The sequence below is a fragment of the Nasonia vitripennis genome, assembly GCF_009193385.2.
Source record: "Nasonia vitripennis strain AsymCx chromosome 2 unlocalized genomic scaffold, Nvit_psr_1.1 chr2_random0010, whole genome shotgun sequence".
Lineage (NCBI taxonomy): Eukaryota > Metazoa > Arthropoda > Insecta > Hymenoptera > Pteromalidae > Nasonia > Nasonia vitripennis.
In genome coordinates, this window is record NW_022279617.1 from 2,155,942 (window position 1) to 2,182,865 (window position 26,924).

The 26,924-nt window shown below is 45.2% G+C and overlaps 1 pseudogene; it reads right to left on the reverse strand.

The window, feature by feature from the left end:
• Positions 1–8,565: 8,565 nt before the first annotated feature.
• LOC107980634 lies at positions 8,566–17,593 on the reverse strand (annotated as a pseudogene).
• Positions 17,594–26,924: the final 9,331 nt, after the last annotated feature.

A 26,924-nucleotide genomic window follows, 5' to 3' on the forward strand; every position in this document is an offset into this window, starting at 1 on the left:
GCGAATCTATCGCACAGCTGTCGTAACGGTGGTATCAGGGCAGAAGAGAGCGGCAGCAAAAATAGCTTCTCCTCGCTCGCGATATCCTGGACGTCATATACCTCGTGTCCTCGTATACACGTATAGACTCGCTCGGCGCGTCAAAAGGATCAACCTATCTGGCTTTTCTCGCGGCCGCACACCTGCAACAACGCGCGTATATATAGCATATGCAGTATACACATATATTGGACCGGCGCGTTATCCGAGGAGCCGATCGCGCGACGTCGACTCGGGCTTATAAGGACCGCGCAGTCGGCCTTTTCAGCAGCTCTCTCTCTCTCTCTCTCTCTCTCTCTCTCTCTCTCTCTCTCTCTCTCTCTCTCTCTCTCTCTACATTTCGCAAATCCTTGCGGCAATGATGTCGCAGTTGCATGTATCTCGGTCGCGCGCTGGCGGAGGAAGAGCTTAGTCGATGTCGCGTCGACGCCCGCGCCACTGCCAATACGCTCGCGCAATATGCAGCTGCTTTGGCTTCGAATTTCTCAATTATTCGGATCAGCGATTATTGCCTGGAAGAGCCAGCTGCTTCCATGCGTAGACGAACGCTATATGCGCCTGTATAGCGCACCTACCACTGCTGCAGCTAATGCGCCCGGGTATTATCGGCCGGCTTTGCATTTCTATATATTCTCGTTACTTTCCGCGAGCGCGCCTATAACGAGGTGCGCATCGAGTCAATTTGTAAATCGAGTACAGCAGCATCCTTTCTCGGAAGCGCGGCGATCTACGACCGAAACGGTATATCCTACAACGAGCCGATGATTCGCGAGCAACTCTGAGATCGCGAGGGCTCTAATCTGAAAGGAAAAAAAGAGAAAGCAGCCTTATTTTATGTATATTATAATGGTACACGAATAAAGCCGGCCTGCGTCGAGGCTGCGAGACTCGCAAGCTCCAGCACTGTGTACATCCTTACGAACAAAAGATGATGTCGAACGGAAACCGCAGCAGCACCGGCGCAATGAATCTGGCGAGCATTATAATGAGGTACAATTTGGAAGTGTTTGAAACAATAGCGTGTCCTGCAGAGCGTGAATCGCATTGCATCGCATCTCGGCCCGCGGGAGCAGAGGCGCGCTGTAAGAGAAAACGATATCGCGCGCGCCACTGAGCAAAAGAGGAAGGCACGATCGTAGTCGCGCTCTGGCGAGCGAACGCGCCGCAATAAAGCCCGGAGAAATTGAGAACAAAGCGGCTTCGCGCATCCGGATACCTCAGCGGCCGGACGGCTCGAAATACGCGAGTGCCGCATTGTTGACTAAATATTTTCGTTTGCTCAATTTTTCTTCTGCGCTTTATTGAGATCTCTGCCATAAGCCTATAAACATGAATATGCGAGGGATGTGAGTAGCGGAAATAACATTCGGCGAGGCTTCGAAGCAGCTCTTAACGAAGATCCGTAAAGAGGTAGGAAGTGCGGAGGCGAGAGGGGCAGGGAAGGAGGGGGGGGGGTGTAGCAAGCGCCTGCAGCGAGTGAAAGAGAAGATACAGAGAGGCGCGCGACGGGGACGAGAAACAGGAGGAAAATGGTAGCTAGGAGTGCATATCTTAATTACAATATTCCCACGGGTTGAACACGACACTCCTGGTCCCCGGCATAAGCTGCAACGCGCTCGCGCTCTCGCGGCTTAGGCAGACTGTAGGAATTTAATTAATTTACCAGTAGCACAGTAGCAAGACGACTTGCTCCTTGTCGCCGCCTTGAAATATCGCATCAGCTATGCTAAGCTCTCTTGCGTGCGCGGCCTTTTAAACCGTTAGACGCGACGCATTCCGTGCGTGCGCGCTGCCTCTCTTTCGATTCTCGCGGAAGATAAGTTGCCGCTGCTCTTTCTCGTCCTCTGTGCGCGCGTGTTTGTGTAAGCACGAGAGGACAAAAGGCGCCGAGAGGGTATATCCGCTTACCCGAGACTTCCGAGTAGTTCTCGCTCCCCGTCTCCGTGCGTACTTGCAGCGCGATTGTCGGAGGCCGATTTTAAGGGGGCGATGCCACTCGAGATTCGCGCTGCTATACCTATCACTCCGCCGGTTGTATGTCGGAAAGACTGGAAGTGTCTCGGCTCATTTTTACCCCCTCGATGCACACAACGCAGCTAAGGAGCTTTGCGCGGGTATATTGTGTTGCGCGCGAATGTCGATGCTCCTCTTACTTAATTTCAGCTATCTCTGCGGCCGCGTTCCTGATGGGCGCTGCTGTACTCGAGTGTCGCTGCGTCGTCTTGAAGCCTACTTTTCGGCGCCGAATCGATAGCATCGAATTGAGCTCGCCGTAAACAATGAGGCTCGAAGCCCGGCACGAATTGGCGGATTATCTTGAACGTCGATCTTTAAGTATCACAGCGGCGCACTCGGAAAGGCCATTTCTCTGGGTTTGATCGATATAGCAGCCGCCGCTCACACTGTTATACGTAGGTACTTCCCGCCGAACGTGTGCTTGACTGATCAGTTCATTACACCTCGGCCCCCTATATAATGACGCTTTGAAGCGAGATGAACTGCCGATGCTCGAGAGATAATTCGAACCGCCAATTATTATGCTAAACCGGAATTTTTTCAATTTTTTTGCCCCTCCTATACACGCACATTAAATTCCGCGGAATTGCTAATTAGCTCGGAACGACCCCAGAGCCTATACGTCAGTATAAAAATCAGAGGGCGAGAGAGCTCGCCCCAACTGGAAATGATGAAGACGGATAATGAGGGCAAAAAAGGAAACGAGAGACGGGGCGAAAAAAGTCGGAAAACGGGATAGAGAGCACTCTCGCGAGTGATGGATAAACAGGGGCCGTCGTGTCTCGCGCACACACGAGCGCCGCGCAGAGTCAACGGCGAGACACACACACAGCTGAGAAGAAGAAGGAGGAGGCGGTGAGACAAATGGACAAGTTGAGCGGAGGGAGAAGGTGGGAATCTTGATTTGAGTGGCTCTCCAGCTCTCCTCGGCGGCGCGATGGAAAACTCGTAAAAAGGCGCGACTAGCGGCCGGCAAATCCTTCGGCGAGCCATTAACGCCGATTTCCCCTTGAGCCGCCGCCTTCTTTCGACACTTCAAAGCCCCTCTCGGCAGATGGCCATATTGGCCCGATCGGAAAAAAAACGAGGAAAAACGCACGAAGATCGATCGCCGATGGCCGAGAGCCGCGAGAGGCAGGAGGCTGTGCGCGCGACGACGAATCGCAGGCGGAAAAATAAAGCGGTGTACGGCCAGCTCAGTTGACCGCTCGCTGCGCTGCGCGCCGTGTTTGGTATAAGCTCGGAAGGATGAATGCGCGGCGCGCTGGGCAGATTTGAGAACGGCGGCGACGACTACGACTGGGCTCGCGTTGATTAAAGCGTCCGGAAAACCTGCGTTGCTGAACTGCTCCCTCTCTCTGTGCGGGATTCGAAACAAAGCTCGCAGCTGGTGGACGCTGATTTGCTACCGCAAGCCCGGCTCGCGGATGCGGGAGCAAAATAATGACGCCGGTATTCTTCTTTTTGGCATGAGAAAAATGCGCCCCCGCCTCGCACAACTCGATGAGCAAAACGCGCATAATTAAATCGAGTCATAGCGGTCGTCGCGAGCGCGCGCGCGCAATATAAGTTTGCTGTTTCCATTTCCTCGGCGAAGCTAAAATTACGCTGCACAAGAGCGGAACAATGGCAAGCCGGCGTGCATTCAATTATGGTATAGAGCTAGCTGTATACCGTTCGACAGGCATCCTCGCCGGGCGCAAAAATAAGTCGTCCATCCGCGGACATCGGGTATTAGTTCCTTATCGCGCTACTTAAATAGTTGGCCGCGCCCCGCATGTAGAAGAGGCGGCGGCCGTGGAAGCGCGCACCTAACAACAGCGGAATACTAATGACAAACTTACAATGCGGGAATATGCGCATCGGAACGGCTGCAGCGTCGAGTGAGAGAGAGAGAGAGAGAGAGAGAGAGAGAGAGAGAGAGAGACAGGAGAGAGTGAGATAGAAATTGGATCTTGCAGTTCGTCGTCGGGAAGCCAGGCTGGAGCCGCTTGTACGGCTGCTCTCTCTCTTCTCTCTCTCTCTCTCTCTCTCTCTCTCTCTCTCGTCCTAGATATAGGTATAGCTTCGTCGCCGCAGAGCGAGAGAGGGGGGAGGGAGGCAAGGAATCGCGTCTAGTTATCGAGCATCCCCCGACCGGTCCGCAAGACGACGACGACTCTCTAGCACTGGCAGCGACGTTCATTGGAATATTCAGTCGGCTCCCTGCACCGCGACTCCTTCCTTCGACTTCCTTCCCGAGCGTTCGACGACTCTCTTGTTATTCTTCGGCGCTAGGACTTGTGTTCTCCCCCCTTTGACTTTTCAGCTCTGCTTTTTCGCGGACTACAGACCGTTTGGCTGTGGCACCTGCTTAAAGGCCGGATTCCGGTTCTTTTTTTTGAACGAATCGAATGTAACTTTGTATATTAAACCACTTGTCGAGTCAATATTCAAACAAGATCCAGAAAAACCCCAGTCGCATCAAACAGGCAGGCAAACTTCCTCCGAATAAAAGCCTTCCTCCCAGAGCCCCTCCCGCCCCGCGCGTCTGCAGGCGAACTCTTCAGTTGAGTAAATAAAAATCGAGCGAAAAGAAGGAGCTTGCAGCCGGCGCGTCGGGGTGAAAAGAATCCCGGGCGGCTGCAGCTCTCTCTCTCTCTCTCTCTCTCTCTCTCCCTCTCTCTCTCTCTCTTTCTCCCTCTCGAGTAAAAATATTCGGGACTGTGTGAGCGCGCGCGCGCGAGTTCGGCGACGCCTAGCATTTGATTGAGTCGTCGAACAGCAAGTTCGCGAAGCCTACAAAAGGCGGCGGCAGCCACCGAACTTGAATTTGAAATGAGATTCTCCCTTTCAAAGTGTATCCAGTACCCGCGGCGCGCCGGGAGGAAGGGCTACCGAGGCGCAGCGGCAGCGATTGCTTCCGAACAAAGAAGGCGCACACTTGAAATTCGCGCGCTCGCTTCCCCGCCAGCTCCTCGGAGGCTCAGTGCGCTGTGAAACCGAGTCCGGATTGCGGAGGAGAGCTGATGCGGCGACAAAGAAGAAGCCCCTTTCCCTCGGAGCTGGAGCGGCTTGAGAATCGGATTGAGTAGCAGAGCTCGACGAAATTCATGGCGTATCACCACTGTTATCAGTGTTATCAGCTCACTGATAACGCAGCCTGTTAACTTTGCCGCGCGCGGGCTTGCAGCAAAATAAAGCTCGTGCACTCGAGCCAGCGAAATCCATTTTCCCCGCTTGCGTGCGGAGCGACGCTCGCTCGAGAGCAAACATCGCCTCTCCCCCGCGCGGAAACTGTATATTGTTCGGCCACTTATACGGGAGAGAGACTCGCCAGTATAGATATAGCATACATAAACGCACGAGAGCATAGTCTGGCAAGATATATCCGGCGCCAGCGTTACGATTCACGGCGGCGTCTGTGCGTCTGCTAACTGGCGCCAACTAGGCGCTCGTCCCGCTTATCCGACCAAAAACAGCCCCTTGCTCTCTTTCCGCGATTCTTGCCTTTCGCTTTCTCTCGCTCGCTGCTTTTTCTTGCGTGCCTCTCGCCCAAAACCCTCGCGTCGGTTTTTATAGCGCGCGCCTCGACCTTTTCGCGATGAAGTTAACGTTTGATGCATGCCGTTATTTGGGCCAACTTGCTTCGTCAGATGCTGCCTCGCGCTCTCTGTGCGGGCTGAATTTTAAGTGCGCTTTGAGCTGGAGAATGCTGGGTCATTTCGGCGGAATTTCGAAATTTTTGACGAGGGTGAGCTTTCGAGCTTGCGCGCTGTGACTGTACCGAGCGAGTGAAGCCTGCTTTTTGCTGCTTAATTAATTGAGAAATTGTTGAACAATAACGCTGTTTTTGTGAAAAGCAAGAGTTACGCAGATTATCATATCGGGTTTCATAATACAGTATCGTAAGTTAATCTTAAAAAAATTATGTCGAAAAGTACAAATTGAACTACCGGAATATGCAGTGTCAATATCAAAACCATCCTACATACGATCTTTACTTAAACTCGAAAGCTCGAGAGCTCCTGCTGGCAACGAATAGAGGAAATAAAGCGCCATAATCCAACTTATTCTCATAGAATACAGCGATAAGAGTTCGATACTCCCGGCGCGTTGAAATCGGCCGCAGTGCTTTATTTAGATCTCCCTCTGTCAGCGCCGCGCGCGATTCTATTTCCCTTTATTCAGCTTATACTTCCCTCCCGCCCTCCCGCCCTCCCGCCCTCCTGCATCCGGCATTCCACGGCGTCCCGGCGGTCTGCGCTATCCAAACACCGCAGGCCTCCCCCGCGCGCCCGCAGATGAGTATTACAGCAGAAGCGAGCGCACACGGAGCGGCGCCAGGGAAAGGCCGCCGAGGGCAGAGTGTGTACGTACGCTCGGCCGGTTTGGCAGCCGGAGAAGCCGCTCCTAGCAAAACAAAATCCTCGACTCGAAACTATGATCCATAATACAGCCGCCGCCACCGCAGCGCCTTCTCTTATCATAACAATTTGCCCCCTGCCTAGCCTCCGCTATCGATCGACCCACGCGCGTATGCACGTACAGAGCAGTCTGTGGAAGAAAACGTTTGCTCAAATCATACCAGTCCCGGCGCTGATTCGCAGCCGCATTCGCGAATGCAAAATCAGTTTGCCGCCGACCGCCGCTGCTTCTTTCGCGCAGCCTTTTACTTACACGTAGCCGCGCCGCGCGCGGGGAGCTTAAGGAAATTCACGCCACTGTGCAGAGCCGAATAAAGTACACACGCAGACGAGCGTTGCTGGCAGCTAGTCGGTCTGCGGGGCCACTGAGCCACTGAGTACTGACGAGAGCGCGCAGGGAATTGCGCCGGTTGACTGCTCTTCGTTATTCGCGCAGGCTTAATTAGAATAAATTGAATTTGATGAAGGCGCGGCCCCGTTACCGCGAGGAGCTTTCGCCCGCGTCTCGTGGGTGGAAGAAAAATATTCGAATTTTCGAGGAGGAACTTGCGCACGTTTGAACGTACAAATTTGTGTGCCTGCACTAGCAATGAGTTTCTTCGCCTCCCTCGAGAGCGGCGTCCCTTAAATGAGATGCTGTATACATTGCCAAACTGCTTATACGAGCAGTCAAATTCGATGGATGAAGAGACCCGCGGTATTCACACGGAGGTCGAATAATCGTGTTAAGGCTGCACGACTTTTTGATACTTTTAACCTTATCAGCGCCACTGAATCGGGGCGTGCAGTTTTTTCAAACACGCACCATCCCCATTCGTTGGCTTCCATGCGCGCGTCTGAACGAGGTCTCGTCGTCTACATGCATACATGCATACATAAGGCAATACGTGAAGCTTTAGTCGTCGTTGACACGATAACTTTCGAGTGGATTATCTTATCGCACTCAGCTTTTATACGGGGATATTTTCTCATCATATGAGAGTCGATCCGAACGTATATGGATTTTCGAGGGCAGGCGTGCAAGCCAAGCCGCCTTCGCTGAGTTTTAACGCTTTGGACTCGGGCTTTTTAGATATTCCAGAAGTCAAATGAAATATTTATCTGACCCTATGTAGTATATTAATTACTTCGTCGTCGTAAACTGTGTATTTATAATTTTGAGGAAAATCGCTTTATATATTTGCATATAATTTACGCCCTTTGCTCGTAATATCCCCCTTCTGTTATTTAACACATTTGAAGACAAATTATCGTGTCGCATCCTAAAATGGCCACAGCTATAAGTCCAAAATACAAAGTAATCAATTCGCAACCCTCCATCCAATCCAGCCCATCTCTTCCAGTTTAACAATGTGCTTAAATATTAAAAACGCGCAGCCCGCAAACCAGATTGGCAGCAGCTCCGCATTAATTGGGCATTAACCGTATACATCGGATCCTGCACGTGCAGCACGCGGTAAATAATTCGCGGACGTCTCGCATGCAGCTCGGGAGGCCGTTGAAAGCCGCTAAATTTTTATCCCCTAAAACCCAGAATGACGCCCTATAAATTTCGAATGGCATCATTTGGCCGGCTCTCCGCGTTTATAAATCGCGAGGCGGCTATTTGCGGACAGATTTGACAGGGCAGTAGGCTCCGTTTGATTTGCGCGGACTTTATGAACGATCCGGCTGTCGGGAGCTTTCGCACGCACGCGCGCGTGCGAGCCGCTCGACTGTCGTGATTAATGCCCGCGGGTCCCGGACGTGTGGAAAAGTTTTGCGAATCTTCGACATCGCGGGCGATCGAGGATTGGGCCAGTTCGAGTGAGGAGAGAATCCAGAATCGGGACCATCCTCCTTATAGCCTAGGGCTCGCCATTGATATCAATTTCTGAAGATCCTTTTTATTCTGTGATGATTATCGATTTTTAGATTTTAAATTGTGGTTTATTGGAGGAATTTAAAAGGCGTTTCATGAAATTTTAAAACCAAAAAAAAGAGTCTGTGGTTTGTCGTCTGTACTCGTACAAGCAAAGCCAGTAAACTTGTGCATAAAATGAAGCACTATTTAACAATAAAAAATAATGAATATTTATTCAAACAACGCAACAATCGAACATTATCTCGATATTTCTTTACAGGATCGTGATGTCGGAGCAGCTCCTGAAGACTTCCTTGGGTCCACAGCCATTCTCACCTTTGCTGCCGTTGCAATAGCCCCAGCAGTTGCCAATGCGGTAGTGCCACCTGAAGGAAGGTGCAGCGCCCGCAGGTCAGATTACCCGTCAGAACTACGTCGACGTCGATGTTACCGTCGACACCGGCCTGGATAGTGAATCTGTCGGAGCCGTCGGCAAGCTTCACTGGGTGTTTCTCGAAGCACTCCTCGGTCTCGATATCCTTCGCACTCTCGAGTGGACAAACAGCGAAATGAAAGTATCCCTTGTGGTTGGCAGAGAGGTTCACGGTCACGGTGATACGGTCTCCTTTCTTGTAGCTGCAGTTTACATTTTCGTTAGTTTGCCGTGAATCGGACAAGTACCTGAACGATTCGTTTCAGGATTTGCGGTTACTCACTTCTTGACGATGATGCCTGTTCCGTAAACTCCTCCGTTCTCGTTCTTCCTGGGCAGTGGATCGGCGTAATTGTCCCCACAAGGTCCGCACTTGCAAAAAATTTTTTTTGTAATTTAAAAAAAAAGTTGATTTTGATAAATTTGCATTATTTATTTATTTTATATAATGTTTGAACAAGACACGAGCACGGTTGCCGTGTCAAAAAATAGTCACATCAGTCCCTCTTAATACGTACGAAAAAACGCGAAAATACGTCCGCGCGTTACATAAAATATGGTGTGCACCAAGGGCTAAGTGGGCTTTTTGGCCTCGTGGATTTTGCAGTACTCGTCTGCGGCTCGTAAACGCCCTCGCCTTGACTTGTACTGCAAAATCCACACTCGGCCTAAAAAAGCCCATTTTACGCCCTTGGTACACAATATACTATTATTCACGGCTTACCTATAATAGCCATTTTATTCCCTGCAAAGCGGCACTAAAGTAGCTTCCCTCGTATATTTTTTCCCGCATTTGTGGGCATAAAGACTTTATTCCCTCATTTGCGGAAATAAATTTACTTTATTCCCGCAAATAAGCGGGAAAATTTTTTTAATCTTTTAAAAAATAATAATATATTGTGTAAAGGTTTTTATTGCCCGCTAAAATAACTTTTTTGCCCGCCGGTCAAAAAAGAGTCACTTTAGTCCCTATTAATAGGTACGAAAAACGCGAAAATCGTTCGCGTGTTACATAAATACATTTTTGTAAAAATTAAAAAATCAACACCTTTTTGGAAAAATGAACAAATTATAATTTTAAAAATGTTTGAAAAACTTAAATTTTAGAAACTTGAAAATTTTGAAAACATTCAATTTGTATTGACGTAAGTCCCACTTTTCAAAGGAACAAAGTGGCTACACAGTTAAGTCGTGAATGAAGTTCTATATGCAACACGGGACTTAAGTCGATTATTCCCGCGGGTGGGTTTACTGCCCTCGCTTCTCTCGAGCAGTAAACCCACCCGCGGGAATAATCTACGATTTTAGTCCCTTGTTGCATAATGTACTATTATTCACGACTGACCTATAATAGCCGCTTTATTCCCTGAAAAGCGGGACTAAAGAACGTTTTATTTTTTTCCCCGCAAAATGCGGGAAATTTAAAAAAAAATTTTTAATTTTGGAAAATTTTGCAACAATGTTAAAAAGTAGAAAAATTATAGAAAAAAAATTTTTTAAATTTGAATATTTAAAAAAATTGTATTAATTTATTCAATCTAGCTGTTGTAGATCCCACTTTTCAAGAAATAAAGTGGCTACACAGTTCAGTCGTGAATAAAGCACTATATGCAACACAAGAGTAAAGTCGATTATTCACTGAGAAAAAATCGACATAGTAGAGATTACTATACGCCATAATAATTTGAAATATGGTAGTAATCACAAAATTTATAGTAAATGTAACAATATTTTACTAATTGTTACTATATTATTTTAGTAAAATTTTTGGCCTTTTTCGTCAGGTTGATTTTACAATTTTTATAGTCAGGTTTACTATAAATTGTCTAATTATATTTTCTATTAGAGCATAGTACAGCGTACTAAATGATTTAGTATTTTTTACCATAAAAATTGTAATAGGTACTTAATATTTATAGTCAATATCCATCTTCAAATACCTATTCTACTTTTTTTGGTTTAGGCAAGAATTTACTAAAGATATCATAGTACAAAAAATAACCATAGAAATTCAACTAAAATATGCGCTTTCAATACACAAGTATTGATTTTATGCTCGTTATACCAATGACAAAGAATTTTATAACAGCTGTTTTTTAAATATATAATGTGATATTTAGACTGCCAGCTTATCATAATACTTTAGGTATACAATGTATTTAAAGTTATCCCTATATTAATTCTATAAATACCATTTATGCATATGTATAGTTAATTTTTATTCATTCATGTGTAGAAACGTGTAATGTGTAGAAACTCATTCATGATGTTAACTCAATATTTCTATAGTCCTTTAAAACGTTTTACGAAAATATGTTATAGTAAAACTAACTATACGAATAAAGTAAATTTGATTATTTGGATATAGTAAAAAAATCATCGATTTCAAACCGATTTTTTCAAAAATCTTTACTATAAATTTATGAGTAATAATTAATATTAAATATTGTTGTATACCTATGCTGCTAGAGTTTATAGTCAAATTCTGGTAATGGTTACTATATATTTTTCTCGGTGTTCTCTCGAGTGATTTACTGCCCTCGCTTCGCTCGGGCAGTAAACTCTCACCCACGGGAATGATCAACGACTTTACTTCCTTGTTGCATAATGCACTAATTATACACGGCTTAACTATTATAGCCACTTTATTGCCTGAAAAGTGGGACAAAAGTAGCTTTTTATTCCCTCGTATACTTTTTTCGCAAATGCAATCACGGGAAAAAAGTTTTTGGAAAAAATAAAACACAATAAATTTTCAGAAGGTTTCATGGCACACAACCGAAAGTATTATGTTTTCAATTTATGCCAGTATTAACAAGGATCTAATGGGAAATTGCGATTTCCTTTCACTTGCGCGTTACAATGCGATCAAAAGTTCAATTTTGTTCAAATGTTTATTGTAATAAAAAATGAATGCGCGATAAACATTATTTACCCCTCAAAAATATCGCTCATGAGTTCTGTAAAAGTTTAGTAAATATATCAAAAACCTACAATTAACCTCAAAAAATTAGTCAAATCTGCTTTGATATGGAACTTTTTATAGAAAATTAGAATTGGAATGTATAATTGTTAATTTGTGTGAGTATATCTCGTATAGCTTCATCAGCAAAGTATGTCTGATAAAACAAGGTATACATTTTGACTAGTGAAGTATTGAAAGAAGCCCCTTTAATGTCGCTACTGTCATGATTATTTGCATATCGTCGCTCCCTATGAAGAGTAGCACTGTTAAAATTTCCCGTCATAAGTAGCACAACTCATTTCACGCACGCTAGACTAGCACAACTCAAAATTTCCCGCGAAGATTGGCACAACTCAAACTTTAAACAACGAATTTCTATAAAAATTGGCCGATTTTTGCGAAAATGTCCCTGATGAACATTTTTAAATATTCACAATTTACAACTTTCTACCGAATTTAAAACTGTTTTCACAAATACAATAATTTTTAACAAACATTTTTTTAAATTATTCACTTTTTTTAGAAACCTTTCAAGATTTCCGTAACCTTTTTAAACTTTGAGGTTTGTCTGTCTTTGTTCAAGGTTTTCTTAGACTTAACCAACAAAATAATCCAATAAAAACGTAAAATACTCACATTTTAAGTAATATATAGTCGCGAGTTATGCTACTCTTGACCGCATTTCTGAACGGTGCTACTCTTCGCGCAAATCGTGAGTTGTGCTAGTTTTTGTTGGAAAATTTTAACTGTGGTAGTCTTCGTACGGAACGACGTTATGTACACATATTGTGCAAAAGAAAAAATGTTGTGGCCTACAGGCAAAACGCGATAAGTCCGCTTTTTGTCAAAAAAAAGTCCGCGTTTTGTTTTAATAATATAAAGACTTATTTGTGAGGTCAGAACAAACAAGGTGCTGCACGATATACACGGTACACATCAATTCGCTCATTCAATAATACATAAATAACCGTACGGTTCACAACAAACATTTTATATATTCGTTGCTTTGTGGAAACTTGCAAAAATACGAAGTTATCCCTTATTGCGGGAACTGTATGCACTTATCCAACATTACCGTTCTTGTTTATCTTTTGTGTATTAAATATTTAAAATCTAATGGAAGATAGTACAACAACGAAATATAATAAAATGTAAATGTTGGTAATAAAGTATAAAAAAATTATATGTCAAACTGTAATACAAACCATAAGAAATGTACAAAGTACCAAATCGGTACACAATATTATATATTTTTTTTTGACTTTCCTACATTATATTTTTCTTTCAATATGTTTGTTTTAAATAAATCAATAGAAAGTCTGAACATGACTGAAAAACAACATTTCAAAAAACCATTGCAAAATGGACATAATATTATGTCGTTGTTATACGACTAGTACAAATCAGCAATAACTGGACTTGTTTTAGCCATTTCTGACATTTTTTCATGAAAGAATGTATTTAAAGATACGAAATCCACGTTCATAGCGATTTACACGAGAAATAAACGTATTCCGGATCGCCTGGTGTATAAACAGCCGCATATATTGTTTGGAAAATATTCACAGTAATTTTTATCGTTTAATTTAAGATTTAAGAATGAAAGAATGAAGATTGAAAGCTATAGAAAAGCGTACATTCTAATTATTAGTAATTCTGCAGTATGATTAAAATATAATGATGCAGAATATAATGCAATAATATCGTAAAAAGTATGGTATACTTTTCGGTCACAGCGCGGTAACGCAAACTAAATTTTATCTGTGTACACAAGTGTCTCGATGAACAGCATGGACTGCGAATAATGCGGATATAGATCTTTCCATAAGCCGCATAGTATAGAATATGTTCCACATAAAGAGATGAAAAAAATTAGATCAAAGCATAACAGTGAGCCAAGAACGAGGCGTGGCTGTCAGGACACTTTATTTTACAAGCCCCTAACAGCCTCGTAAAAAGTCAATTTTCCTCCGACATGCTTTTGCGTTTCTTCGCACCTTTTTACCCCCCAGTCGAGCCTGCTCGCTCAGCTCAGAAATCCCGACGACAAGCGAGCGGGACGAACCTAATTATCCGCCGCGTACAGCTCCCCTCCTGTCGGCGGGGGCGAAATAAAAAAGCAACGCCGGCAAGAAATCCCCTCGTCGAACATCTCCCTTCGCGGGAGGAAGCGGCGGGGGGTGGGTGGGTGTGTGTGTGTGGGGGGGGGGAGGCGATAAAATTAGCCGGCGCGGCAAAACACACAGCCGCCGCGTCGCGCATAACTCGGCAGTTACGATGCAAAGATCGCGGCCCGGCTGTGTGCTACGTGCGCCGAGATTTAACGCCGACCTCCGCCTTACGTACAGCCACATAGCCAACCAACGTCCCGGGCCAAAGTGGGAGTTACACGCGTACTGGAATTAGCCTAATGTATATGCTCGTGTAATGCCCTCTCTCCCTGAAGATATATCCGGAGCCGGCTGGACGGCACTTTATGCGCGACGCGATAATGCGAGAGTAGGCTGGCATAAGTACTCGATGTGACAGGCGGGAATCGGAGACAGCATGCGACATTTGTTTCTGCACTTTACTGCTGGCCAGAATTGAATGGGAGATGCTCGCGCGCCTAATGGCTCCCGCAGCACGCTTGTGTCCGGATCGGTTTATGGGAGCGTAACTCCGCGTTGCTCTTTTTCATACAAGGCGCGCACTTTGAGCGTTTTATATTATACCACGCCAGCGAGCCCGCGTCCGCATACTCGGGCGAGCTGGCCCCTGAAAACTCGAGCCTCCCGCAGCGTGATAGCTGACGCGTCGAGAACGAGGCTTGCTCGCGTCTCGCATGCTCGGCGGTCGTGTCCTGGGGCAGCAGCAGCACCTTGCCATACCGCAGCGATGGGGTAATACGCGCCGGGCATCTTCGAGTCCGGGTAAGGTTCTCGGCCTGCAGCTCACCCCCGAGTGAGACGCCAGGCTCGAAAACAATGCGGAGCGCACCGCGAGCCCGGAATCAAATAGCGCGGCTCCAGGATACCGAACAACGCCATGCGCCGCGCGCGATATCCGCCGTGCTCCTGATTATCCGCATTGTTTCTGCTCCTCTCCTCGGCTGGTATGCTATTATTTCCGTCGCGATGTAAGTATCGCGACCTTTTTCTTACTCATTGATCGTTTCGCCTTTCGAAATTAGAGCGCTCGGTAAGGAAGGGGAATAAGCGCGGGCAGCGCGAGCTTTTGCTTTCTCAGAAGTCACGTTTTCGGTATAAAAAAATTTGCATACTGCGCTGACTTAGTGTTACTGCACATATATATATATATATATATATATATATATATATATATATATATATATATATATATTTATATATATTTATTTATATACATCTCTCGCTCCCTGCGTTTATCGATATTCACTCAACTCGTGAACTTAAAGCTCTCCCGTTAAAAGCCCGCACACCCTCATCTTCGTTTCGTACTTGCGCGCGTGCGGTAATTTCTTTAAAAAAGAGCTCACTCCACTTGTTGAGGAGTCCTCAAACGGGCCGCTGTATGCGCAATCAAATCAAAGTCACCGAGTGGTGCATTGAAAAACAAACACATACACGCGGCAGATGTGCGCAAGAGCTGGAGCAAAGGCGGTGGAATTCGAAAAAGCCGAAAAAAGGGCGCAATGAAAAATGCGGGGGTGGTCGCGCCGCGGCTTTTGCTCGTGGCATTGATTGAGGCTCGTCGACGTGAATCGTTAAAGGCAAACCAAAGTGACGTGCGACGCTCCAATGCTAGCTATTTTCTCTGCAGCCAAAGCCGCGAAATTCTATTACGATCAGTCGCGCGTCAGACGCGTCAAGCAACGGGTAAAGAAAAAATCCCGAGAGTGCGCGATGGAGCTCCATGGGACGTTGTACATGTACGTGTCGGCGATGGAAGCCGCCAAGACGACAAACGTCTTCTGACGTCTGTCAATCTTTAGACACTTCGCTGGCTCTAAGTGTACGTGTCAACGTGAAGTATACCGGAATATTGAAATATTGCCTTTGCAATTTTCTCACGTGGAATAATGATCTGGAAGGCTCGTGTCTCGAGTTTATCGCGTGTACTCGTATACTAAATATTATATTGCAATGATGAAATAATCGAAAAAGATCCTCCCCGTAGCCGTCGTGATTATGCAAATCAATGGCTTTGTGATTCGCTTTGCCGCGCGCGCGTTTCCAATAAAAGTCCAATCCGTGTACGATCGGCCAGTTTCTCGCAGGATCTTTGCAAAGGACGCGGACAAAATAAGATCCACCCTCTGCCGGTTTACTCGTTATACCGCTGCGTCCCACCCGGCCAGCCGCTCCCGTCCCCATATAACAAACCTAATTCTTTCCCATCGGAATAACAATCGCGAATAATTGGCATTTCCTTTGCCGCTCGCGCACCGAAGCTTTTATCATTTTTCCTCGCTCGGCCCCTCCTCTGCCCGCCGGAGCTTCCCTCGTCCCGCCGTCGAGAAAAGCGCTTTAGCGTCCCGACGCTTTTTCTCTCTCTCTCTCTCTCTCTCTCTCTCTCTCTCTCTCTCTCTCTCTCACTCACTCTGCAGGCTCGTCTCGCGCGCGCCGATATATTTCAAAGCATTGATAAAGAAGGTGGTATTCGCAGTCGGGCCGAGCTGCCGCCGGCTTCGACGAAGACGAGGAGGAGGACGACGACTATGAGACACAAAGACGCGCCGCCGGCAGCTCTTGCCTATAACGTAGAGAGAGAGAGAGAGAGAGAGAGAGAGAGAGAGAGAGAGAGAGCTGCAGCGGCGACTGCGACGAGCAAAACGAGAGCTGCAGGGGGGGGGGGAAAGGAGGTGGAGGCCCGGAACGCTTCTAATGATGCTGAAAGAGCCCGCGGCGAATACTTCTCTCTGCCGATATGACGACGGGGAAACCCGACCGCCGGGCCCCTGCGATGGTCTATATACACATCGGATGCATGCGCCCTAAATGCATATCTTATAATCTTATACTATCATGTTCGCGAGAGTTTTATTTTGGACCTGAAGCTCCTTTCTGCAGCTGCGAGGTAGGCATGAGTTCGACCAGTCCAGTTTGCGCGACGCAGCTTCTATTTGTATGAGGTATAATTCCAGAATGGTAATATCAATGGGGGCACGACGTTTTCTGCTAGGAAAATCTCCATTTCGTCGAACGATTTTCTGTCAGTCTACTGTCTTTGTATCAGAATTTATAAAAAATTAGCAAACGATTCAGTGTACTGTTTCGTGATATTTCAGGAATGCAGTCGAAACTCGAAAGGCGAACACTGCTCATGCTTGGAATATTCGCAGGATTGTAAAGCCTCAGAAAGAATGTTTGCTTTTCATACGGTTACACGAATAAATGAATAATACAAACGTACTTTTTAGCATAAGCCGCTCGCTTCTAGTATAAAGTGCCGAAGTTTGCCTTTATGTCGAAGTAATCTTGTTTTACGACGTTTACCCTCTAGCTTCTGTCGCGTGGCAGCGTGAATTTATAATGTGCGTTTATGAAATTTGAATTCATATTTAAACAACAGGATCGTCGAGTCGCCCCGCAGTGAAAATAATCGTTATATTCGCGCAGAAAGAAAGGATCATAGAAAGCGACGCGCTTCTATATTTCCGCTCTTTAATGATAATATCGAGCTCGCGCCATCCGATAATGCACGCGATTTCTTTCCTTACAGTCCTTACAGTCATTATTATTTGTCGAAGGTCCACCTTTTTCTGGCTTTCATCGAGAGCTTCTGTATATATTCAATAGGACGGCTGATCGGTCCTTGGGGCCTACCGTTTTCCCTTCGTTAACGATATTTCTATCGTCCCCCGCGCCGCCTTTCTTTTCTTTTCTGTCTGGCTTCATCGTCGTCAACTTGGTCGGCCGTTTCTGCGCCATGCGACAATCACGCTTTCATCGTGTTCGCTGCTGTGCTATTCACTTCTTTCTTGCGCGCGCGCCTTCCTATATGATTGCGAGCCGCAAGCTCCTGGCGTTTATTTGCCGATTGTTTGCGCAATACGTTCTGCTTATTGCATTATCATGGCTTCGCTCACTCGTAGATTGGACGTTCATCGCCCTTCATCGCCGCTCGATCCTCGCTTTCAAAAAATTTGGAAAAATGATTGCCAGTTGAATTTTTAAAATGAATATTAAAGGCAATCATTAAACGGGGCTAACGAGTTTAATGAATATTAAACGCTCCGCGAGGCTGCTGGGCTTATAGCGCATTACGAATTGAGCCTGCACTGTCAGCACTGCTTCATATCATCCCTCGCCTTTCACAGCAAGCCACGTACTCTTTGCATATCTTGTAAAAGTGCCTCACATTTTGCTCTCGCTGAAAGCATGCATTAAGGCTGCCTAGCCGTATCAAATGCGCAAGAAGTACCCGACTCAGTCATTTTTAGCCCGGCTTCATGATCGCTGCGTATAATCTATAAACGTATCAACAATTCTGGTGAACTTTTTCATTGCAACGAAGCGATTATACGATTCACTCGCGAGTTCTGATTTAAGGCGATTCAAGACTTAAGAACCTCGTGGGGACTACTGAGCGGCATGTAGATGGGGAATAGTCGGAGTAGTGAGGAGCCCTCAAAGGCAAATTGGCATAGTCTCGCATCTCGGCGGCGACCACTTGGGACTTTGTGTACATGTCAGTTTGCGCACGCTATGGGAAACAATATAATATCCCTGCACCGTCTTACGCTCTCGCAGCGATCGATACGCGAACAATCGTACTCATTACTTCCCGACGAAAGTACCAATTCGAATGAGACGACTGCTAGTGTGCAGCAAGCGCAGCGGAGCAGGAAAATTCAAGGCGTGTAGAATCGTCACTGCTTGGCGATAGCATTTTTCCCCGGTGAGATAGAAGGGGAGCATTTAAAATTCAATATCTCGGAAACACGCCGCCGGTATTATATGATATTTCTAAACTGCGTAATGTTCGAGGAGGCCTTGTGCTCTCCTCCTCTCGACGACCTCGAGGATGAGGAACACGTTTTTCCATATTGGAAGACCTCTAATGTCAAACCTTTTCGCGGCAGCCTGGCGAGCTGAGCGTTTCGAATACGCTTAATATCCGCAGGCGCGAGTTCCCTCGTCGACGCGTGAAAAATCGAAGGCCGATCTTCCTCTGTTTTCCCCCTTATATCGCACGCCGCGAACTTTGGCCGTTTTTCTCGGCCGTATACGCCGCAATAAAATCGTAATGTAATCGTAGTGCGCGCAATAAAGGAACGAGTCCCTCGCGACGATCGGCTGCCGGCAGTACCGTTGAAAGATTAAACCCGCCGGGCGGCGTTGAGACTTTTCTGCTTTTGCGACGCGAGAGGCCGAGGAAGTCATCTTGGGAGAAATGACTTTAATAAGAAGCTAGCGCGCGCAGCGATAAGCAGCGCACGGTTTTATCGCGGCGAATAATCATATCTCGCGCCGCGGCTGTATTCCTAACGGCCGCCGCGTATCGAGAAAAATGAATGGCATCTGGAGTAGCGAGATTGCAATCAAAGTCCGAAGACGAGGGGCAAAGTTTAAATGAAGTTCCGAAGCCGCGAAAAAGCGAATCCGCGACATCGGACGCAATCCCGTGTGGCAATATTGATATACCTCGCTCGCGGCGGCGGCAGCAGCATAGTAATTACAGCTCTCCTCGTCGTCTGCAACTTTCCATAATAGATGTAATTACAAGGGTGCGCGCGGCTAGCACCTCATCAATTTCTTCGCGGCGGAAATCCCAGGGCGGTCCGGGCACTTATCTCCGCGAGGTCCGATGAATTCTTAACGGCTCGCAAGGTCCCGGCGCAGCCGCAGCAGCAGGTGCACGCGTCCTCGCATCACAATTAGTAGTCGATGGGGACGTCGGCCACTTACGGCTCCATTGCTCATTCGTGGCTTGCTGCTCTTGCGGCGACTATTACGAGTTAATTACAATTCGCCAACAGATATTAAGGGGGCCTCGTTTTAATCCAGCCCCGCGCTTGTATAGACTCGCGCGCGCACACCCACACACACACACAGACGGAGACGCGTGCGAAATTGAGGAGAGCGTCGCGCGGCGTCAAGTTTCGCGGTTGATGGCTTGCGAACAAGGAGCCGCCGTCGTAATTCATACCCTCCGAAACTGCGCGGCAATTAGGCCGCCCATTTCTATAAGCGGATATTAAGATCCTCGTCGAAGACCGTGTGTATAATATTACGCAGAGCGGGAAGCTTTATCGGCGCACGGCGGCTCTGTAAACATCGTCGACAATATAACGTTATTCTGCACGTAGACGCAGGTACGCGTAATACCGGCGCTGATAGAGGACCTTCATAATCTCGGCATTCACCTTAGCTCAATAAGCCCTCGCAAACTTGCTCAGGCTGATTTCGGAGTCGCATTATCCGAGCTCGCTTTTTCCCTGGGAAATTTCATCGTGCTCTCTCCTTAATTCCGCCGATGGTATACGCAACCATGATAATCCTTCGCCGAAGCGCATTATCATAGTTGCGTACCACTCGGTGCTATGGACGCGTGCCGTACGTCATCAGAGCGGACAAATAGATTCCCACAGCCAACACACAGCGCGACGATGATCGCGAGCGCGGACAGAGTCACGCACGCTAATTGTAGCCGCTTTAGCCCGTACTCAGCTGTGGCGCCAACACACGGGCACACCCACAGGGGCGACATGCAGAGAAACATACAGCCTTCCAAGGAGGACGTTAATACTGTACGCGCCAGAGCTGCTGGCTTAAATTTCGGTATACGCGAGAGACGAGAGGGTAATCCCGAAGCCGCGGCTGCAGCCGAGAGCAGCTAACTTGTAAAGTGGTTGGTAATCGCTTTCGACTAGCTTCTTGGAGGTCCTTGCTCGCGCGCACACACACGCGCGAAGCGATCGAAATATCCAACAGCAGCAGCAGTAGCAGCCTCGTTTTCCTTAATGACACGTAATTGCACGTCGAGAGTGACTTGGAAATCGGCGCGTTCTGTACGTTATATAACGTGAGCGCGCGCGTGCACGCCCCGCTCGCGGGTCCGCGTCTTCGCAAGCCCTAATCGCTTCGAGCTTCGCTTACTTTGTCGCTATGCATGCGAGCAACTTTGGATTCTTTGCGCGGGGGAAACATTGTTTGTTTGCTGCTCCGCAGGCTTGTGTACGATACGCGCTATTAGAGCAATTATACCGAGAGAACTGTGCGCCACTCTCCCACGTCGTCGAATTTCATATTTCCTGCGCCAATGCAGAGGGATCGCGTTACGTGTAGAGGCAAACCAACGAATTTACCCTTTATTTTTCACGCACACTGAGAAAAAAAATTCATTGAATCAATTAAATCAATTTCATTCAATTAAATAAAAATTTAATACAACATGCATAATATCCCAAAAATTGTTCAATTCAATTAAATATTTCGTTAAAAAAAATAGCCTTTGCAATTAAATATTTAATTCGAACAATGTTAATCAACATTGAATTGAGTCAGTGGTTATGCTAATTGAGAAAGTTTAAGAGGATTAAACACTGATGAAATATTTGATTGCCGCAATTCAAATATTATATCAGATTATTCCAATAAAATATTTCATCAATTTTGTTCGGGCCGTTTGAATTTGGCGCGTCGACTTACGCGTAGCACCGAGTTCGCGCAGGTTCTCTGCGTGGCCGTCAGGACAGCGTGAGGACGTGCGCGAAACGTTTCGCGACGAGAGTGGCACTCCCACTACCGGAGCCTTTCTACAATGCGTTCTGTTCCGTCTGTTCTGTTCTGTGCGTTCTGTTCCGTTGCTCCGCGGAACGCGCTTTGCAGTTGCCAATCTACACGTTTATATAAGTTTGGTTATTCACATGTAACCGTAACAGTTTCTCTACTACAACTCTGTCATTGGTCTATGCGTATCACTTGTGCTCCGAAAAATGCATTACAATCAAAGTTATAAACAAATAAAACAATTAGCTTTGATATGTCAAAGTCAAATTTTGATTGAATTGTTGAAAAAAATAGAGAAGAGACGAGTTAGAAGATGGTGGACAAAACCACATATTTATCCTCAATTAAGGGATCAATATGGTGCATTTGACCAAATATTTAAATATTTTGCTTTAAAAGATCATGAATAATTTTATAATTTTATGCACATGAGTATAAACAATTTTATTCAACTGTATGATCTTGTAAGCCATCGTTTTTTAAAACGTAGTATTAGAAGGGCATTAAGTCCAGTGTAGCTGTGATTTTCTAGAACATATAAATATTTGACATTAAACTTGAAAATAAATAAATAACTGTAAATCATGTCACAAATCTAGTTACACATCAATAATCTTACACATTGCAAACAATAAAAAGTTTAAAATAAATAAATCAGTACTATAATTAAATATATTATGAAAATAATTGGGCCTGTTACAATGCCGCTACCCTAAGCGGGTCTTGGGCGTTGTCGTCCAGATCGGACGGGTGGGTGCCTATCACCACTACACAGCGCGTCCTTAGGTTGCGGATAGAGGAACAGCCCCTGAGAAAGAGGTTAGCTGCGAATAAATTGAATAAGCAGCCGCGGACAGCCGATAGGAACAGGCGTGGGTCTGATGAGCCCACACTGTCGAACGCATTCATCTAGAAACACTACGCAAGCACCCCAACAACAAAAACACTTCACATTATCTCTTATCTCTCAATCTATCTCTTTCATCACACATTACAAAAATGGGCCAAAATCCTGCTGCCGAGGAGGATGCGGGAGCGATGACAACTGCCCCGAAAGGGGATGTGTAGAATGATTCGTCACCTGGTCTTACGCGGTAACGATGCCAGCGAAGGCGCGCTGCCTTGCAGGGGGGCGTTAGGATGCGAGAATGAAACCGTAGTCTGTCTGACGACGAATTGACTGTCCTCGTCAAAGTCGGAAAGCTCTCATACTTAGTTCTAGAGAGGTATGGGGGTTATCACCTCTAGAACGGTGGACTCACCTGCGATCGGAACAGGATCCGAAGCGCGCGGGTTTAACATAACATCATGGCTCAAAAAAATCAAATCCGAACCAAAAGGGACTTAAGGGTCGGAACTTGGAATGTTCGCAGTCTATACAGAGCAGGTGCGTTTAAAGAACTCGTAAAGGAAGCTGATAGGTACAATCTAGATTTGGTAGCAATACAGGAATCGCGGTGGCCAGATGGCGGAGTACTAGCATCGGGTAACTTCACGTACCTGTATGGGGCCGGGAGTGGGGGATCTCTAGGCACCGGATTTCTCGTAAGCAAAAGCATCATACATTCGGTTAAAAGTTTCAAATCCGTCAATGATAGGCTCTCGTACATCATTATCGAAGGTGAATGGTATAGATATGTATTTATTAATGTACACTGTCCTACGGAGGACAAAGAAGAAGAAGCTAAGGATCTCTATTACGAAACTTTAGAGCAGGTAATCGACCAGTTCGCGTCTTACGACACAAGAATAGTATTAGGCGATTTCAATGCTAAAATAGGTAGGGAGGAAATGTTTAGGCCTACTATAGGTAAGGAAAGCCTGCACGAAGCCAGCAATGATAACGGTATTAGGGTCATAAATTTTGCGGCGGCAAAATATCTTATAATCAAAACTACGTGTTTTAAGCACAAGAACATACACAAGGCAACGTGGACATCGCCGGACGGGGCTACACAGAACCAAATTGATCATTTCCTCATTGAAAAAAGACCGGTTTGAAAGGCGCAAAAAGGCTAAATTAGATAGCTTACAAAATAGAAGCGATAGGACCGTAGAAGAGTATTCTAACGTAAGGAAACAGACGAGCGCGATCTACAGAAATAAGAAGCGGGAGTATCAAAAGAATCTTATTAGGAGAATAGAAACTAACAGTAAGGAAAATAACCCCCGCGAAATGTACAGAGGGATTAACGTCATCAGAAAGGGTTTTAGGAGTAGAGCGCAATTGATGAAGGACGAAAACGGGGACCTCGTAACAAATGACAACGAATTACTGTCGCTGTGGAAAAATTATTTCGATAAATTATTAAACGTGCACGAAAATAGCGAAGAATTAGGGGACGAAATTCACACTGCTGAACCCCACGTGGAGGAACCGAGCTACCAAGAAGTAGAGGCCGCGATTAAAAAACTAAAAAACAATAAAGCCGCGGGAAATGACTCTATACCAGCTGAGTTACTCAAATATGGATGCGTCGAGCTCACTTTCAAAATCTATAAACTAGTATGTGCCATCTGGAAAAATGAAACAATACCCGAAAATTGGAAGGAATCTATCATTATACCGATTTTTAAAAAGGGGGATAAGACAGACTGCAATGACTATAGGGGTATTTCACTTTTAGCAACGTGCTACAAAGTTCTGTCAAACGTAATACAAGCTAGACTCACTCCATTCGCGGAAGATATAGTAGGAGATTATCAGTGCGGATTTCGGCGCAACAGATCGACGAGCGATCAAATGTTTACCATAAGACAGTTGTTAGAGAAAAAGTGGGAATTTTGCGAAACCATACACCAACGATATAGATTTTAAAAAAGCGTACAACTCTATTAAGCGAAGCAAAATGTATCAAATTCTAGTACTTCTGGGTGTACCGAAAAAACTCGTGAGAATAATTCAAATATGTCTGAACGGAAGCACGGGAAAGGTCCGAGTAGGCAGTAATGTATCAGAACCCTTCACGATACGCGATGGTTTAAAACAAGGGGATGGGCTCTCTACGGTGCTGTTCAACTTAACGTTAGAGTATGCCGTTAGAAAAATGCAGGTTAGCCAGCTGGGCGCAACGCTTAATGGAACAACGCAGATACTAGGCTACGCAGATGATTTGGATATACTGGGGGATTGTAGGGAAACGGTAGCAAGAAACGCGGAAATCCTGATAAAAGCGGTGGAGTATACAGGGTTAGAAGTAAGTGAATCAAAAACAAAGTACATGATTGTGGATAAGCTAGGCATCTGCAGAGGGGAGGAAGATCTCAGAGTTGGGAATTTTACTTTTGAAAAGGTTAGCGAATTCAGGTATCTGGGTACGACCATAAATGATAGAAACGAGATTAATGTCGAAATAAATAAGAGACTCCATTCGGGTAATGCTTGCTTCTACGCCGTGAGTAATTTACTTAAGTCGAGGCTGCTGTCTAAAAACGTTAAAATAAGAATATACAGGACAATAATACTGCCGGTGGTTCTGTACGGGTGCGAAACGTGGGCTCTCACTAAGCAGGCGGACAACCGTTTTAGGGTATTTGAAAATAAAGTCTTGCGAAAAATATACGGGCCGCAGAAATATGAGGAAACCGGGGAATGGAGGAGACTACACAATGATGAGTTACACAATCTGTACGCGTCACCAAATATTAACAGAATAATAAAATCGCGCAGATTGGGATGGGCAGGGCACGTAGCGAGAATGGGAGACGACCATGTAACGCGACCTCTAGGTAGACCTAGACGTAGATGGGAGGACAACGTAAAAGCGGATCTAGTAGAAATAGGACGGGTGGGTGTCGATCGGAGAGGTGCATCTAGGGTGGGGTTGACACAAGATAGGGCAGCGTGGAAGGCTTGCGTAGATGAGGCGATGAACTTTCGAGTTCCAAATGCCATGTAAAAAAAAAATGAAAATAATTGGGCATGATATCTTATAAAAACAATTTATCGATAAATTACCTTAGAAATAATCCTTTTGACAAAAAAGCATTTCGGAGCAAGAAACTTTTCGGAGCACAAGCGACACGCATAAATTAATAAGAGTTGTAAGTAGAGAAACTGTTACGGTTACATGTCAATAACCAAACTTATATAAACGCGTAGATGGGCAACTGCAATGCGCGTTCCGCGGAGCAACGGAACAGAACGCACAGAACAGAACAGACGGAGCGGAACGCATTGTAGAAAGGCTCCCGCGAGAAAGGCTTAAAACCGGAGCGCATCCCCGGTTCGCTCTCTTTCTGGTTCCGGCTACTCTCATGAGAAGAAGCTCGCCCGCGTGGACCATCTCGAGACGCGAACCACGTTTTTCACACATTCAACACACTCCCGAACCATCGATCTATAACACTTCAATTGTTTATTAAGATCCGCGTTTTTCTTTACACTCACACCTGTACTCACACTTTTGAGCAATAAAGGCTCCAATTCTGTTTAAATTTAAACGACAGTGTACAAAGTGCTTTGCCCATCTCTCTGCACGTTCCCGTCGGTTAACCGAGCCTAAGCCGAGCAAAATTTCAACACGATCGCGAATATCCAATTATCTTTTAAGTGCAGGATTCGCGGGTCGAAACAAATTTCATAAATTATTTCATTAAATTAAATAAATATATGAATTCAGATCAATAAATATTTAATTAATTGTAATTAGAATATATTAAATTTTACTAACCATAACTAATTATAATAGTATATTCATAAAATATTTTTTAGATACAGTATAACATTTAATTATAAGTTAGTATATTTAATTCAAGTAGAATAATTAAATATTTCATCATATAATATTCTAAGTAACTGATATTCATAATATGCCATTGCAAAATTCACGCCGGAATCGTTGAGCCCGATAGGCTGATGCGATTTTGCTCGATAGGTGGCGTCTGTCTTCTCGGACACCCGAAAGTGCACAAAATCGTCGTTGGTTCATATATATATAAGGAAGATCAAAATTTACAGCTTGAATGTGAAATTTGCAAATTGCGAGCGTAAGGGCGTCTGTATGCGTATGGGTATTAGGTGGGATAAATATATATGTTGAGTTAGATAGATGCGATAAGATGCGTGATAAGAATTTAAGTAGGTCGAAAATAGCGATAATATGGTTTCAAGTTTGTCTAGTTTGTATTTCAAATAAATATTTATTTATACCAATCGAATATATGTATTGGTTCGAGGTATATATCGTTAATCTAATTAAATAATAGTTTCTACTGATTTATATTTTATTGTCTATCGAGAGACAAAAAAATATAACATTTACGCACTCGCAACGTTTATTCAAATGATAAGTTAAATCAATGAAATATTACATGTATGTAACTATTGATCGAGTTCCGAAGATTATTCATCTTACTTTTTGGATGTCATATTTAATTGAACAAACTATATAAATTATTAGTTAAATAGAGCTGTTGTATTAAAACAATTAAATATTTAGTTACTGTAACTAATGAGTGTTCAGGAATAATTAAATATTTGTTGAAGTAAAAATATATTTATTCAAATCTAAGTTATATTTCATTT